At 37.7% G+C, this 16,173-nt stretch overlaps 1 long non-coding RNA gene across 29 annotated transcripts in view; it reads right to left on the bottom strand.

The window, feature by feature from the left end:
- Window positions 1-9,260, bottom strand: part of LOC148803593 (uncharacterized) — a 108,017-nt gene extending 98,757 nt beyond the window's left edge. For 5 of the 29 annotated variants that reach the window (XR_016077402.1, XR_016077401.1, XR_016077408.1 and 2 more), the window contains exons 1-4: window positions 8,181-9,249; window positions 7,989-8,047; window positions 4,017-4,042; window positions 3,594-3,712 (exon numbers count right to left, since the gene is read on the bottom strand). This is a non-coding gene — a long non-coding RNA (uncharacterized LOC148803593). The other 24 variants (XR_016077435.1, XR_016077416.1, XR_016077434.1 and 21 more) reach the window with 20 other exon arrangements.
- Window positions 9,261-16,173: the final 6,913 nt, after the last annotated feature.

Here is a 16,173-nt window from a genome sequence, read left to right as displayed (position 1 = left end):
GACTCTCCATTGAAAGATCACTTCCACCCTATCTTAATCGTTCCTTCTCTTAAAAATAAAATTATTTCTGAACTTTTTATCCCCTTGTCTCCTTTGGCTTTAGATTGAACTTTGGACTAGGGAAGAAAACATTTTCAACTCTAAAATTGCTCTTGTTTCTTGCCTTTTGCATCTGCTAGATGGTGTTGCTCTAGATCCTCTTAAATTTGATGATTATTTGTGAGACACCAGTCCTATTTGAGGAGATAAAGGGCCACTAGGTCTCTTATTTTTTTTTTTTTTTTTTTTTTGCAAAACATCACGAGGGTTGATACTTCCATTTAAAACTACCCAACAGAAGCCACTACATTTGTGGGATAGGTGCAGGCCAGAACTCCCAACATGTCACAAGAATGGACCAGGGGAGGGGAATGACCCTAACAAACATTTTAAAATAGAAACCACCAGAAAACCTACTTGAGGAGTTAGGAACCCAAATTTGTTTATCCCCAACAAATCTATCAATGACTACAAGTATGACCTTGTCTTTGGTAATAAAATCAAATCTTGGGAAGCCCTAGGTTGAGGAGTCCACATTGAAAGATCACTTCCACTCCATCTTCGTTGTTTCTTCTCTTATATGCAAATCTATTTCTGAGCTTGTTATCCCCTTGTCTCCTTTGGGTTTAACTGAAACATTGGGCTAAAGAAGAAAACCTTATGAACTATGAAATTGCTCTTGTTTCTAGCCGTTTGCATATGTTAGATGGGGTTACTCTTGTTCCTCTTTGATTGGATGGTCTTTTGTGGACACCAGTCCTACAGAGTGGTATAAGGGCCAACTAGGTCTTTTGTTTGTTGCAAAATGTCACGGGTGTTGATACTTCCATTGAAAACATCCCAACAAAAAGTACAAACTTTTGGGCGAATAGGTGGACACCAAAACTCTCAATATGTCACAACACACAAGGATAGACTCAGTGTGGGGAGTGACCCTAACCAACATATTAAAAGAGGAACTACAAGAAAACCTATCTTAATAGTTAGGAACCCATATTCGTTTATCCCCAACTGAGCTATCAAGAACCACCCCATCCAACAAATTCAAAAACCTAGAAGTGTGAATAAATTCAAGCTTTCTCGCATTTCTCCTAAAATCCAACTTTCAACCCAAAGTTGATCTCTTTTTAAGATTAGTTATGGCATAGAGAAAAGGAAACACACATTTCAACAAGGATTCTCCAAGCTAGCGATCTTCCAAGAATTTAACCTTGTTGCCAGGCAAGATATCATTGATGATGTGATTAAGAAATGGGGAAAGAGTGCTATGAATTGCCTTCGACGAAGAAGTAAGGGTAGCTCTACACAAAATTCCAGCATCCCAACCACTCTGAGAGCTCATGAATACTCACAACTTTATGTTAAAGATTTTCGCTATCCCACAAATCTGCCCATTCTCTATGCCATCGGGTTGTGGTAAGTATGCATAGGCTCACAAATAAAAGTTGGGACAATGGTCTATCACATAGAACTACTGTTGACTCTACTTTGAGACATTCATGGTATCCTCCCATTCTTCCTTAATTACAACAAGTATGGCCTTGTCTTTGGTAATACAATCGAATTTTGGGAAGACCATAGGGTTGAGGAGTCTCCATTGAAAGGTAGTTTCCACTCTATGTTCATCGTTCCTCTCTTAAAGGGAAAACTATTTTTGAGCTTGCTATCCCCTTGTCTCCTCCTTCGGGCTTTAGTTGAACCTTTGGCCAAAGAAGAATGTAGAGTTTGTTGATAGACTATTAGTGTGTCTGTGGCCCCAGCCCCAAACTATATTTTACGGTTTATTTCTTTATGTTACAGTTATGGTAGTTGGGCCATTTGGCCTTTTTTATTTTCTTTTGTTTTAAGTAGGGGTATTAGAGTAACTCTACTTCTTTAAAGTCACAGATATAAATAAGATTTAGTGGGGCGGCCAGAACAATCCAACCGCACCCTTTCTCTTCTTTCTTCTCTTCTCTCTTCTCTTCGAACCTAGGTTGACTTCTTTTCTTCTTCTCTCTAAATTACATCAGAAAACACATTCTTTTTCTGATTTTTTTATTCAAGTAAGAAAATCATAGGAACTTTGAAATTTCTCTTGTTTCTATCATTTTGCATGTGTTGGATGGGGTTTCTCTTGATCCAAGATTGGAAGGTTGCTTTTCTCCTAGTCCCTCCCAGATGTCCTTTGTTGTAAAGGAAGTTTGATGTGTTCGCATCCCCCTGAAAATTAATGTCTTCTGCTGGGAAGTCTTCCGTCAGAGCATTAATACTAGTGATTTAAGACAAAAGAAGAGACCCAACTGGTATTAATCTCTTGATTCATGTCTAATGTGCAAAAAAACAGAATGGGGAGACGGCTTACCACTTCCTAATCTCCTATCCATTTGTCTATTGTATTTTGGAATATTTCCTTGCTCTATTTAGATGCAAGTGGTCTCTCCCTACTAGTTTGGACAATTTTTTTGATGGTCGTTGATCAAGTTGTCAAAGAAGGAGGAAGATTAACATGGACAATTGCACTGGTTACTATGATTTGCACTATATGGGAAGAAAGGAGTGCATGATTGTTTAAAGAAACAGAAAGAAATGAAGAGGATTTAATGGAAAACATTATAGTGAGGGAGGCACATTGATTGAAAACAATATATTTGTTCTTGGATTTCATAATGAATGATATTCTTAGAAATTAGGCAGCAATTGCAGCCTCATCAACAAAAAAAAGCAAAATGCAAGGAGGGAGTGGAAATCACTGGCAAAGGGATGGATGGATGGAACTAGATTTTTACGGTAGGGGGAGTTGTAAGATATGAGAATGGACTCATTCGTGGAATGTTTTCAGGTCCAATCGGTGGAGTTCAAGTAGTTACCGGAGTATGAAACATAAAGGAGATGGGAGTTGAATAATTGGTTATTAAAGGGGCACCCATGTTACAATCAGATGGTTAACAAAAGGAAGTAAAGCAGCTTTGTGGAGTTATAGAAATGATATCAAACACTTTAAGCCTTTAAATGGTTTTCAAAGGACATGTAGTTCAATGGATACAAGGGTTTGATAAAGTTTGGCCTTAGGCCAAATGCAATTTGCATAGGGAACAGAAACCAGTGTCATACTCTCATTTTCTTTTAAGCTGCAATGACAACCTCTTCTCATGTTTCAGTAGTTCACTAATAAATTATGTTTATTTATCGAAAAAAAAAAGTTTGTATTTGTTAGTTGTTACTGATCAAAAGAGAAAAAAATAATAATATTTTTTTAATTTTAAGCAACAAAGGAAGATTAGAACTGTAAAAGCATTGAGCAGATATCATCTACGTTACATACATCCCTACAGAGCTACTTATGCAATGCCAGGAATTCACAAAATTCGTACTAATATGGTACTACTGATAACAATTTATGTAAACAGGTGTATTTAAAAAGCATAACATTATTTTAATATTCAAAATGAACAAAACATAGCCCAATTCTTTTTAGGGTAGAAACATTGTCGAATGTACTCTACAGCCATGCACCCAAAGGTTGGGCCCAAGCAAGTAGGACATTTGAATTAATACCTAATGCTGATACATACCTGGGCAATTATGATCACAATAGCAGTCATTCAAACATCTACTAATCAAGAAAAATGCCATGCATCGAAAATATGGTCATATCCATAGTGAGTGGTTTGCAACCATGAGACATTACAACCTGCACAGTTGAAAACAGAACATGTAATTTAACTGGAATGCATAATTATCAAAAAAAATCACTGCAATTCATGCATTATGCACACACAAAGATTTGCATAATCCAAAATAATAGATTACCACCTTCTTGACTGATGTATAAAACCTATCCACCAGCTCTGGAACTCCAACCATGCCATCCAGAGGTGGCTTGTTTGGAGAGGGGGGCAATAATCACCTTAGGATCATAAAAATGCAGCAAGGTCTTTGTGTTCTGATATGTACGGCTAGTTTCAATGAATTGAGAAAGATGTAATGAAGCTGACCTCAAGTGAAAAGCAGCCACTCCAACCTGTAATGAAGTTGGTGTTGTAACAACCATATAATCATTGAAAAACACAAAAGTGAGGTCTGTGCGACAATGCTTTCTTTTTTTAAAAGAAAAATTATTAAGGAAAAAAGATTACAGAAGGTGATAAGACATCACCTATAGCAAGAAGCAACCACAGGAAACCCAAACAGGCCTAAGAAAACTAACCTCTCAAGCAGAATAAAACCCAAACAGACTCCTGAAAAGAAAACAGGCCTAAGAAAACAATCTGTGAATTCCTCATCCCAGACCTTGCTCCCTTTCTAATGCTCTTTGATCTTTAATTTCTCTTCCTCCTTTTTTCTTTCAAATTCTTCAAAGGCCCTCCTGGCAAATTCCTCACTGCCCCAAAAAAATAAACCCAAGCTTTTCCCAACTGTGGCCTCCCTTATCAACTAATTCTTTGATAACCATCTTATCTGTAGCTTTATCTGCACTTTCATTCTCTGGTAACAGCTGCATTGCACCAGGTTCTGAATCGGCATCAGAAACCTTATTGACATGTTGTTCCTTCAACAAAAGGGGGGACGGTGATTGATCTTGCACAATGCCCCCCTATTATCAGTACCAGATATCCCATTAACCTTCACACTTTTCCTTCTGTCACATGGACTATATTGTGAGTTCTCAAATTACGCGATTTCTTGTTAATTCTCCCACCATTGTGATCTTCCTTCTCTTTCATTCTGCTCCTTTGACCCAAATTTACACCTAGCCTTCCAATCTCAACTTCCTGATAAAATAAGCCATCTTTGTCCTGATTTTCAGCCTGTCCACCGAAAGAATCTTCAACGGCTAAATCTTCCTTTCCTCCAACCTTACCTCAATCATTGCCTTCAGCATTTGACTCAGCATCTATATTAGTAATCTCTTTCCTAGTTATTGCCTCCCCTCTTTCCTAGTTCTCCAATTCAATGGGAGGTGTCTCTACCGCACATGAAGAAAGTAGACATTCCAAGTCATACCTATCCTCTGGAGACTTCAAACTCAAGATCTCAAGCTCATAGGGAACATGATTCTCATCGGAGCCCCTCCTAACCTCAGAATAGCATCTAGCATTACCAAACGTTGACGAGAGAGAACAGTCGATGAGAGTCTCTCCGGGACCACAGACAAAACTTTTCTTACTGCATTTGTCAAACCTGGCAATCACCCAAACCCACCTCTCCTTTCTTTTTCTAATCCCAGACGAGCTAATTCTTCTCATCCTTCTCTTTCGTTTCAGATTATATTTTTTGGGCCTTAGATGTTTCCTCCTGTTTTCTTTTCTGTTTCTGGACTGAACTTCCTCCCTACAAATTTGCAAATCATTCTTCGCTTCCTTAACACCAGTTGAACATTCCAGGCCAGTTTTCTTAATTGAAATACTCAAAGACTGATTTACCTCACCAAACTTGTCGTCACGACACTTCTCCAACCTCCGTCTCTGAATCACCTGGGACCTTGCCTTGAGGTGAAAAGGGGGAGTTAAATCCCCTCTGCCATTGTGATCCTATCGAAGACCATTCTTTTCGAGAGAAGTGCCTATAATCTTGTCCACAAGGCAGCTCTGGTTCACCCTCAAAAGAAGGACCTGGTTCGAATCCACTCTGGTTTTAAAATGCCTTGTGGAGCCAGAGGGTTAGCTGGCATGGCTCTGCCCTTAATGATCTCCACATAAGACTTTTTGCCTACACTTTGGTCTCCACTTTCCAAAAAAATTGGGCTACCATCATTCTTATCCAGATACTTACTGACTGACCCGGGTGGTGTCTCTTCATCTTCGTTCGTCATCTATACATTATTCAAGACCTTCTGGCTCGAACTCTTTTTTCCACGTGTAACCCAACCTTCAAGGATGTCGACATCTTCTTCCTTAGAACCTTTCATCCAAGGAGTTCTTTCACCTTCCAGCAGCACCCAAACCTTAAGCCAGCAACCATTAATGAGCATCTCTACGCATCTAGGAACTTCTTCGAGCTTCAGACAATCGACCCTAACCACCTAGGACTTGAATCAATTTTACCAGAGTTTCCTCATTCCAGTAATTGAAGGGAAAAGCCCTACCAGCTGGAGCTTGAGAGGACTTTCTGAGATGCTATTATGGTTACAAGACAGAAACCAGTTCTCTATCCTTACTCTTCTGACTGGAGTTTCCACCGACTCAGCATCTGGGATCACTACTTCTTCACCAGCTCCATAATACACAGCCTTTGAGTCATCAAAAGGTCTAGCTATAGCAGTACCATTTAAATTAAATCTCTTCGCAAACGCCCCTGCATCATTCTCCTAATCTTGGACTCTCTTGTCTACAGTCAAAATCAAGTTCTTCTCCCACTCTCCATCCGCTACTTCTAAGAGCAGTCCTCAGCTCCTAGAGTCACTGCAATCTATGGCTTGAGGTCCTTTGATACTTTGTCCTTCATCCGTCGAATTATCTTTCAAGTTATCTCTGTAACTCTGCTTGTCACTGATTTCTGAACCACCACTTAGATTTGAACTTTGTTTTCTATCTACACTTAGTAGATACTCCTGCAGAGCCTCTGAGAATCCAAAGAAACTAGTATGCAGGGACTTCCACAACAGGTTATCAGTATAACATGGAGTTCAACCTTGATAAAAATTATGGGTGGCAGTACTATATTCACCATGTACACTCTTAGAATAAACAATAGATAATGTCAAATTCTAGTTTACCAATAAATGCAACCTGTCATGGTAAAGCTAGTTCTCACAATATTATAACGTAATAAATCAATATGCTTCATCATCTTATAAACTAAATGACAGCGCATACTAAGTGGAAAATAGTAGTTTTAATAAGTACTCCCACACACCAATTGTTCTTTTGTATCAATCCTAGAAAAGAGAAATCTAGGAAATCACAGTGAAGTTCACCAACTTTTAAAGCATTTGATTTCAGAAGATATATTGCAAATAAGTTATAATGAAAAAGGAACTTACAGTAATTTTAAAATTAAAAAAAAAAATCTTAGCATATCATGAAAACAATAGTCACATTTATCTTTTTAATTTTCTGGGTGGGCAAGCAAATTAGGGGTTAGTAGGTCAGTAGATGAAAACAAATATCAAACCCAGTTTTGGGATATTAAGAATGAAATTTTTTACCAGACAAGCCAGATAACATGTAACCTTGAAAATAAAAAATATAAAATATAAAAATCCCACCATAAGACAAATTGCAGTGTAAAATTTAAAAACTCGGTAATGTTTTATACATCTTAAACTTTTACTTGTGGGTAAGGTGGATTGGGCAGTGGACCCCACTGCCAACCGATTGAAAGAAATTTTCCTTGAAACTTCTTGCGAATAAATTATTTGATACGGATGCAGTTGACATCAAATGTGAGATAGCGCACCCTACCTCGTATGAATTGAGAAAAGAATGTAGCAAGCCATTTCATGGGGACTAGATCCCAAGAAGTTTCAGCTTGATTTGGCAAAGATCTGTTTTATTTCACTAAATAATTATTATTAGGACAGGTTCAAAACAAGCTTGACCACTACATTTTTAATTATTCAACATTTGTTTAACATCAGAAATTCAAAGATTACATAAGACTCATGTTTAAAGCATTTGAATAGGCTACTTCTCGTTTTCTATACAGGTTCAGCCTTCTGGCTTCTACTGCTAAGAAATATAACAGATGCCTTTAGATTCAAGATTTTGCTCTTAAATGCATAAACACTTTCTAGTTTCATTTCCACAAGAGAACTATAGCAAATTCGTTGTCTCAATTTAAATTAGAGGTAAATTCTCTTAGTTCATATATATTAGTTCATATATATCTGGATCATTACTTTAATCTTCTCAATCAAATCTGGAACCGTTAATCTCAGTCCTCTTAAGTCTGAGATGAGCTAGTAGCACTAAGAGCGAGAATAAAGCAAATAAGGATTTTCATTTCCAAATTCCAAATTAAGTTACCTTTCAGCCAATGCTTGTGGATAGGATCATAGGTTGATACTCGAGAAGCTGCAGATGATCTGAATACCGAACAACGTTAAGGAGGAAAAGAAGAAAATACTTGTAGTTTCAAAAATCTTCAACCTCGATAAGATCGCAATAGAATATTTGAGTGAGAAAGAGAGAGACAACATCTTGGATCAAATACGATACCTCCACTGTTCTCGATCAGACCGATCACAATGCTCGACTTCTCTCCACCTTTGTCTTCCATTCTCCTTTTCTAGCCGATTATAACGGTGACTTCTACCACTGCAGAAAGGATATACATGTCTTGTTAGTCGTTGCATCGGGTATTTATCGTGGGATGTAGGAACTTGATCTAATAGGACGAATATCCACGGTCATGATATAGGATACTTGACCATTACATCGGAATCTACGTTCTTGCCTATATGTACAGATCTAAAACCTTTTGTGTATACCGACCATGGCGGGAAACGGAAAAAGATACTCTTCAACTCATCGTCAGACTTTCTTTGAAATCTGAAATCCACAAAACCCTAACCGAAGCGAATGCCTGCAGCCATCTGCCAACGTTATCTACGGATAGTGGCGGGAAACGGAAAAGGAGATTCCTCAACTCATCGTTCAGACTTTCTATGAAATTTGAAATCCACAAAATTTTAACCGAAGAGAATGCTTGCAGGCTTGCAGCTTACGATATATACCGATGATGGCGGAGAACGGAAAAAGAGACTCCTCAAGTCATCGTTCAGACTTTCTCCGAAATCCGAAATCCACAAAACCCTAATCTTTGAAAGCCTGCATGCATCTGCAATATCGTAACCCGCTTCCTCCTCTCATCTCCTTCTCTCGCTTGTATTTCCACAAGGCGCGCGTTACCCGTCTCCACGATTACGGACGCTGATATCTATCGAATTCCGCGATGACAGACGAGCCGCATGGAGAGATGCAGAAAAGATTGGAACTTGGGAGAGACGAGTAACATACGAAGAAGAAACGGTGGAAGGCGTCAATAATTTTTGTAAAGTGCAATGGTTTTTATGCTTTTCGTTTTCTTTCAGTTTCTAAAATCTAATTTCTTGATATCTTCCTTCCTGCTGTTAACGGTAATATGATCATGGAACTGACCGGCGTATCTTCGCAAGTTCCACTTTCCCAACGAATTTTTTGATATCTTTCTATTTTTCTTTCTGTTGAATTCGGATCTTCTTTTGATATTATTAACGATTTTTTTTTTCTTTCATTTTCTCCGTGATTTTGGGCGGAATAATTTGGTCCAATGAGGCATCGCCTACCCATATATCTTTACAAAATTTGATAGATTTGCCATTGTTTAAGGAAATCTCTCCCTTTATTTCCCAACATAACCCATTTTTATAGAGATCTCTCCCCTTTATGATACCTTTCCAAGCCCATGATATACCTTTATTTTCTTTAGCATTCCAAAAATCCTCTTTCTGAAGATAATTTGCTTTAATAATTTTAACCCAAAGGTTATCAATGTTTAATAATATTTTCCAACCCAACTTTGCTAAGTTAGCTTCATTAACCCGTTGAAGGATTTTTAGACCCAAACCACCCTAACATTTTGAGGTACACACCTTGTTCCAACCAATCAAATGAATCGGGTTTTTTCACTAGAATTTGTCCATAAGAAGTTCCTTTGGCTTTTATCAATTTTCATCTATGATATTTTGGGGAAGTTTGAAATAACTCATGAGGAATTGCGGCATCATATTCGTTGTAGCAATCAGAAAGGTCATTCTACCTACCAAGGATAAAGTGTTATTTTTTTCCAACTTGCCAGTTTGTTATTTACCCTTTCCTTCAGATTCAAGAATGTGTCCTTTGAAACTCTACTATTTTCTATGGGGGCTCCCAAATAAATATCAGACTTTGCTTGGATTTGGATCCTCAAAATTTTTACTAAGATTTTTTGGAATCTAATTGGTGTATTTTTCGAAAATTGAAGTGTAGATTTTGAAAAGTTTGGGCACTAGCTTGAAGCCGCAACAAATTTAGTGAGAATGTCTTTTATTTTCAAACATATTGTAATTGAGGTATCAATGAATATCAAGCAGCAATCATCTGCAAACTATAAAATTGGTATTTTTGGACTTCCTTTGGCAACTTTACAACCAATTGAAATTTTCTTACCTAGAGAATTTTTTTCAAGCTTCTTTGCTAACGCTTCAGTGCAAAGAACAAAAATATAGGGAGAAAGAGGATCTAAAAGGGGCAAATTTCTTCGAGGGGGTTCCATTTATTAAAATTTGATATGATACACCTTCTTTATACATTCCATAACCCAGCTAATCCATTTCTCATTAAATCCAAAATTTCTCAAGACTTTCTCAATGAATTCCCATTCTAGTCTATCATATGCTTTTTCTATGTCAATTTTGCATGCAAGCATACAAGTTTTCCTTTTCTTCTTTTTCATTATATGCAACATTTCATGAGCGATAAGAATGTTGTCATTAATCTTCCTATTTGGCACAAAGGCACTTTAATAGGGAGATATAATATTATCCAAAAAAGGCTTAATTCTATTAATAAGGATTTTTTAAATAATTTCATAGATAACATTGCATAAACTTATGGGCCTATAATTATTTACATTTTATGGGATGAGGGTTATAAATGTTTTGTTCAATATTAGACACAATTTCATTGTCATTCCTTTTCTCCTTTATTTTGTGGTTTTTAAAAACGTTCCTTCTATCCTTATCAAATGAAAACCCTCCAACCCAATTGTCTAGGAGGAATATAGGACATTAAAGATAAGGAAAACAAGGCTAATCGGGTAATTCTAGACAATTTCGGCGCCACGTGGTAAGTTGGGAATAACTCTCTCATCCGGACTCCGATTGAGATGATTCAGGATGCGTTGGAAAGATAAGGAAAAGTTCTATAACTTTCATGTTTTGAGTTGTAATAGATACGGACTGAATCGAGGTCAAAATTGGGACCTAATTATCTGCAACCGGACTGCTGACGTGCTGGAGCAATTCCTTAGCCTGCAAGTTTTCATCCGGGAATTCACCACTCTCCCACTTACACGAGAACAGAGTTTTATCTTAAGAGAAGGATATAAAAAGAGGAGATAAGGGTTCAAACCCCTAAAAGAAAATTGAAGAAAAAGGCTACTAGGGCGAGGAGGAGGCTGCTGAATGCGGACTGTAGGAGAATCACAACAAGGAGATCGAAGACTGACGCAAAGATCTTAAGTGTCTTCCTCTTTGGTTCTGCAGTTTGGTAACCTATATTCATTTAGGGTTTTGAGGTTTGTCTATTGAATCTTTTTCTTTCTTCCTTTTTATGCGAACCATGATGAGCTTTAATCCTGATTTGTAATTAAACTTAGGCAGATCCGATTGAGTATGTTTTGTTCTTGGGATTCTTGATTAGGGTTTCGATTTATAGAACAATTTTGGCCAAATTGTTCTTGCATCTGTGATTACTTGAACTGCTTGAGAAAGAATTGGGTAATTAGATCATCTAATCAAGAAATGGACTAAATGCACCATAGAGATAAGTTGCATGGTTCGGTTGGGAATCATTCATACATGAATTGATGACCTGCGAATTCTTGTTCTTAATGCATCTTTGGTGAGTAAAATTCTGATAGAAATATAGGATTTGTCATTCAGGGATAGGGTGGGCTGCGCTCGAGAGAGGTTGCTCATAAATTAGGGTTTCGCCATTCCAAGACTGACTTCACCTCAGTCGGATAGCTTAAATATTTGATTGCTGAATCAGTTATGTCAATTCTTGTATGCAGTGACTCTTCTTATCATCAAGAGTGGTTTGATCCGAAAGTAATTAGGGTATTTTGCTTCTTCTTAATTAAATCATGAGGGGCTAGGTTTTTATTGTTTTATAAACACTATATAGATATTTTTTTTGTCTAAAGGGGTCTATTGATAATTCTTTCTGTTAACTTGGAGAAACTTTGATACGGGTTCTGGATATAGTTTAAAGTTGGCACTTGGAGATCAAAGGGAAGATTTTTGATTTCCTTTAAGGCCGATTTATGTTGGACAATGTTTTGGAAACTCTATTGGAGCGGTTGCACTTTCTCTTCTTCTCCCATCCTATTGGGTCTTGTGAAACCCTAGTTTTTTTTTTTTTTGGGGGGGGTGAAGAGTTGTTTTTTGCTTTGGTTAGAAATTCTAGTTTAGTAAAACCCTAATTTAATTTCCGTTTGCATTCATTTACTTAATGGAGCAAATTGAAGGAGAAATCAAATATAGCATAGATTTCGGGTTTGGACATGGAGGGTTTGTGGAGACTTTATTAGGGGTAGTGACCACTGTAGAATTGGATGGAACTAATTATTTTGCATGGTCTTCGTCTATAAAAATACTTTTATGTAGTAGAGGGAAATTGGGTTACATCACCAGGAGCAAGAAGTAACCTGTAGTGGATGATACTACCTATGAGAGGTATGTTAGATAGTGTATGCCCTTAGCTCCAATCAGATTGATGTATATATCCATCTATTGTAAATGAGTAAAAGTACATAATTGTTTCATATTATAATTGATGTGTTTCTGTGCAATTACCCTTAAACTGAACAGTTATGAGACTCGTATTAGTTTAGAATGTTCTCATCCGTTGAAAAGACTTTGGGAAGTTTATCCTGCCAAGCCTAACACTGATGTGCTGCCAATAAGGTTGGGGCAGCCTGTCTCAACTACTAGGGTTGGACCTGAAGCACATGTGGTGTGTGTTTGTTTGAAACACTGAACCCGGACCAATTTCCGGTCATGCCCTGGACACTTGTGGGAAAAATTGGAAAGTTACACATAATCCCTAGAATCGATTATGGTACCGCACAGGGTGTCAGAATGGGGTGTCTTTGATATGCCAAGTAATGAGATCTTTTGGGGGTCAAAACCTGGGTATGTTGGAGCTGTTTGAGAATTCACTCAAGTGGATGATCATAGTGATAGGATCAACCCCTTTGTCGGACAAAGTGAATGATCGAGACTGCACTCTTTTTGATGGAAATCAAATCTGACGACAGTCGATTTCAACCGTGTTTGAGATTTGTTTTGCAAAATATATTTACATGATAATATATATTATGTTTTAAGAAAAAATGTTTGCAAAAGGTTTTAATTCCCGAGACCCATTTAAACAGAGAGTGCAACACTGTACCTTGCAGCCTGGGGTGAGATCCTTCCCTGTCAGGTAGTGTTAGGGGTAAGAGACCATTAAGGGTTGTATACCTGATGGGTTATATCTTACTTAAGTCCATTACCCTTGGGCCTTCATAGGATGGCTGGACTCAATGATCATTTAATGTAAATTTTGAGCCCATTAAGAGCCCATAGTGATGGACTCAGGGGTTCATTGTACTTGATAGTGAATTCGGCCAGGCCTTTTCACAAAGGCTGGGCCAAACCCATTTGGACTTATCTAAGGTCATTGTTGGGGTCCCATGCCATACAAAGTGAACCTAAATGGGCCAACAACTACCTAGGGATGTAAGCCACTTGCTTAATGGGCCTAAAGCCTATGATTAATTGGATTAATCAAGTAGTCACATGACAACTTAATCAGTCATATGACTTGGGTGAATATGGGTTTGGATAAGGGTATGAAGGACCCATTAGGATAAGAGGAAAAGTCTTATCCACTTAGAGAGTCCAAATCCAAATAAAGATTTGGATTAATAACCTCCTAATTCAACTAGGAGTGGTGCTACTTAAGGCTTATAAAAGGAGAGATCGAACTGCTTTAGTGAAACACTCTACTATCAACTCTTTCTCTCGGCTCTTTCCACCCTAGAAACCCTATTTTGTTCTCCATCTTTGTGACTGATCTTGACCAATTTCAACTTCTGATTTTTGCAAGAAAATATCATAATTATTTCGTGCTCACCTCCCTTGTACGATCCAATCTGTTGGATTACAGTTTTGCTGAAAATTGCGTTGTTGAACCGGCTTCATCTCAAGCTGCGCCATCTTTAGTGGAGGCTGGTTTTGGGATTCAGTTTGGGCGTGAAATACCTTTTTGGAGCTACATTTGTGGAATCAATATCAGGTATACTCCTCCCTTCCTTTTGGATTCAAAATTGGTCCGGTTTCAGTGCAAAAACGATGCTTGAAAAATGCAGTTTTTCTAAAACTGGGAATACGATTCTCGGAAGGTTGCAAGAAAATTTTTGAAATTTCGCCAAAACCATCTACCATGGTTTGGCCATCCATATGATGGATCTAACCTTCCTTCAAGGTCGATGTAGGAGAATTACACAGTAGTAGGCTGGTTGGTAAATTCCATGCAACTACATATTAGTCAGCACTACCTGTGGATGGATACTACAAATATTGTTATACCCATTCTAATTGGAGTGGAAAATGTAATCAAAAAGAAAATGAGAGATTTCTTAAAGGGAATTTGGAAGCGTGAGAAGAAATATAATTTGGTTAATTGGAAAATGGTATGCAAAAACCTAAAGTTCAAGGCGGATCGGGTGTACGAAGAGTGAAGGATATTAACACAACTTTGCTGGGAAAGTGGTTTTGGAGGTTTGGTGAGAGCCAAGGAGGCCTGTGGAGAAGGGTGGTAATTGCTAAGTATGGACAGAGTCACACGGGATGGGAGTTAGGGGTGCCTACTCAGCCTTATGGGTGATCTGTTTGGAGGGCATAAGGAAAGATTTTGACCTTTTCTTAAAGGGAATATGTTTTAAGATTGGTGATGACCATTGAGTAAAATTCTGGAGAGACTATTTGTCCGAAGGCAGACCTCTGAAAGAGTCTTTCCCTACCCTGTATGAGTTGGCAATAGACAAAGAAGCTTAGACAAAGAAGCTTGGGTGGTAGACCACTTATAGGTGCAGAATGGGAATGTAGTCTAGACTCCTCAATTCAGAAAAAACCTAAATGACCGGGAAGTGGAGGCAATGGTGGAAATGCTTCATAAATTTTGTAGCACTTAGGTGGAGATAAGGAGCAGTGATAGAAGTGAAATGGGAGAAATTTGGAACTTTTACAGTCAAATCTTTCTATAATTACATTTCCAGATCAGAGGAGTAGACTATTTCACCAAACATCATTTAGTGTAAAAATGTTTCTTCAAAGGTAGCCTTTTTTGTGTGGACCACTTACCGTAACAGAATTGTAACTAGGGATAACTTGATTAGGAGGGACATGCCTCTAGAGTCCAATAATTGTGTGTTATGTGACAAGCATGTCAAATTAGTTAACCACTTGATGTTACACAATCATTTTGCCCATGAGATATGGTCAAGGATTTGGAAATTTTTCGTAGTGCAAACCTATAACACAAAATCAATGGTGGACTTCATACAAAGCTGGAAAGATGATGGTCAAACCAAGAGGGGGAAGGTAGCATAGAACATTATTCTTGCAATAGTTTTTTGGTTTGTATGACAAGAGATAAACTCAAGGATTTAAAAACAATAGCAGCTTGGTAGACTCGATTTTTCAAAAAATCTTGGGGAAATTGTTTTCCTAGATGGCTATGAACAAAATTTGTAGGGAAAGAAATTTCAATTCCATTTTCATATTTGATAATCATTTTGTAAAGCAGGTTGTGGGGGTGTAGGAATGTATGGGCATCGACTGTGTATTCCCCTTTGTACAACAGCTTGTCATTCTTGTTTTGGTTTTATCAATAAAATTATAACTTACTTTCTCTCAAAAAAAAAGGAAGTGTGGGATAGTATCACGAAGACCTATTCCCAAAAGCTGAATGTTTCCCATGTTTAGAGTCTCAATGATGTATCATACTCTATACTCCCTGTTGTATTGTATTTTCCTTCTTGTTTATTTCATGCTAGGGATTTTATGTAAATATTTATTTTCAAATATCTAATATTTCATATATATAATTGTTGGCTCTTAGGGTGGAGTTGATGGATTCAATTTTATACCCCAAAACTATGTTCTCTTCTCGTGTACGAACTGGTTGTATGACATGGTATCAAAGCAAGGCTTCATTCTTGGTTGTCAAGACTATTATTTGAGTGTTCAAATCGGCCTATTGGAGTTGTTAAAGGCTTCTCTTTGGGACTGTTTCGATCAGTACAAGGTGAACAATGTTTTTTGGGAAGAATGCCATTCAAGTCATATCATAAGAAGCCTTGAATTCTCACACTTCATCATGCATCATTTAAACCATAAAACACCAGGGCAAGAGACTA

The sequence above is a fragment of the Nelumbo nucifera genome, chromosome 1 (assembly GCF_055504915.1).
Source record: "Nelumbo nucifera cultivar China Antique chromosome 1, China Antique-T2T, whole genome shotgun sequence".
In the NCBI taxonomy this organism is placed as follows: Eukaryota; Viridiplantae; Streptophyta; class Magnoliopsida; order Proteales; family Nelumbonaceae; genus Nelumbo; species Nelumbo nucifera.
Note: the sequence above shows the minus strand (reverse complement) of the source record. Positions and strands in the feature narration are given on the sequence as shown.